This window comes from Lasioglossum baleicum, unplaced genomic scaffold, assembly GCF_051020765.1.
Source record: "Lasioglossum baleicum unplaced genomic scaffold, iyLasBale1 scaffold0119, whole genome shotgun sequence".
Classification (NCBI taxonomy): Eukaryota; Metazoa; Arthropoda; class Insecta; order Hymenoptera; family Halictidae; genus Lasioglossum; species Lasioglossum baleicum.
The window spans coordinates 90,649-93,166 of NW_027469179.1; positions in this window are offsets into that span (position 1 = coordinate 90,649).

The window sequence follows — 2,518 nt, forward strand, 5'->3', positions numbered from 1 at the left end:
TTTTCAAAATTTTCAATCCTCATTTAAAAAAATTGTATTTCTCAGTAAAAGTGTCATTACAATTATTAGAGTGCACGTTTATATCTTTATTTTGCTAAACATAGTGTTATTTTATACGACTCTTTGAATACGTACCTACGCTTCGCCTGGGACACTGCTGGAGTGATCTTGTAGTTGCATTCGGTAGGTGGCAACGACACTACTCGATGGTCTTTGTTAACTTCTTTAACTTTGACATTGTACCATAAGCAATTTTTTCCTTGTCATCTATTTATTTACGCATGCTGTAATTTACTGTAATGATATTTTCAATTTTTATTATAAAAAATTGTATTCCGTAGTAAATGTTTCTTTGGAATTGGTGTATTGTACGTATCTTACATTATTATGTTAAACTTAGTGTTACTCTATACGAGGGTCTGTATACGTAACTACGTTTCCGGAGCGACCCTGTTATACTGGAATTCTATTTGTGTTCGGTAGATCGATGCGACACAACTGTATGATCTTCTTTAATTTCTTTAGCCTTGGTAATGTAACGTATGCATTCCTTCTGAGTTCTCTATTTATTTCTATAGACTGTGATTTACTGTTAGATATTTTCGATCTTTTCCAAATTTTCAATTCTTTGTATAAAGGATTGTATTTCTCAGTAAAAGTGTCATTACAATTGTAAGAGTGTACGTTTATGACAATATTATGTTATAGTCTTTGTTATATTATGTAACTGACTTTATTGAAACCTACGCTGCCACAACGACTCGACTGGAGTGTTATTGTAGTTACGTACGGAAGATCAGACAATACTCTATGGTAGTTGTAAATTTCATTAACCATAATATTGGGCCGTAACAATTCAATCTCAGTTATCTCTTTATTTCTACATACTGTAACTGACAGTTTTGATATTTCCGTTTTCTTTCACAATTTCCAGGTTTTAATTGCAAAAATTGTATTTATGAGGAAACGTGTCCTTTGAATTAGGTGAGTGTACGTTTATGACAATATTTTGCTAAGCTTATTGTTATGATTGGATGTATACGATCCTACGCTGTCGGAGCGAAACGACTGAACTGGTCTTGTAGTTGCGTACGGCAGATCGAAGTGCCACTACTGGGCGGCCTTCGTTAATTTCTGTAACCACAATATTGCACAGCATGCATTCTTTCGCAATTTTCTATTTATTTACAAATAATGTAATTTACTGTTATGTTAATTGCGTTTTGTTTTTCATAATTTTTTATTTTTATTTTGTCAAATTATATTTCATAGTGCAACAGTCATTGGAAATTGTTGACTGTGATTATGACAATATTTATTTAATCTTGTTGTTATTTTCTAGGATTGTCTGTATACGTGCCTACGCTACCAGAACTGTGCCACTGGCGATATCTGGTAGCTTCATACGGCAGTTCGGGGTTGCACTACTGGTTGACCTTCGTTAGTTTCGTTAACCTTGAATTTGTACTGCATATATTTTTACCTAGTCATGCATTTTTTTACGCATACTGTAATTTACTGTTACGATATTTTCGATTTTTCCCAAGATTTCAAATTTCTAATTTCAAAAATTGTATCCGAGATGGAAGGTAGCTTCCGACTTAGTTGAGTGTACGATTATGTTGGCGGCTTGTTAATCCTACTGTTATTTTACACTATTGTGTGTATAGGTGACTACGCTTCCGGATCATCACGAATGGAGTGGTCTTCCTGTTGCGTACGGCAGTGCCTGCGACCGTCCGTGCAGGAGGTGTGCTTGGTAGTGGCATACTATGACGGGGCAGGGGTAACGGCTTCGGCCACCTGCTGGGACAGAGCGCAAAGCTGGCAGATCCGTCTCCTCGTGGTCCCCGCTGGAAACGAGTTTCCCTGGGGTAGTGCGGCCCCGGGGACTCGTCTAAGTGAGCTGCCGACCCGTATGGGTAGGTCCAACTTGTCCACGATCCGATGATGAGATTGCACACCTATACGGATCTAACATGATTAATATCTATATGAAGGAAGGCACAGGAGAACTGTGGGCAGGGTTTTTCCAAGTCCCGCATGGTTCCTGAGGTAGTGGTGGACTTGATCGCATCCAATACCATCTGGACGCGCAAGCCCGTATGAGACAAAGTCTCGAGGTACGGCGACGGACTCTACGGGCCACGAATTATACGCAACAATACTTGCTGCGTACGGCAGATCGGAGCGGCACTAGTGGACGATCTAGGTTAATATCATGAACCATAATATTGTACTGCTTGCATTCATTCGCAGTTTTCTATTTATTTACAAATGCTGTAAATTACTAGTATGATGTTTCCGATTTTCTACGAAACTTCCAATTTTTAGAATAAAAAATTTTGTTCCATCGCAAATGTGTCTTAGAAATTAGTTGAGTACATGAATATGACATTTTTTTTGTTAAATATATTGTTATTTTATATGATTGCCTGTATGGGCTCCTACGTTTGCGGAGCGATAAGGCTGCAGTTGCCCTGCTGTTGCGTACGGCTGTTCGGAGCGGCACTACTGG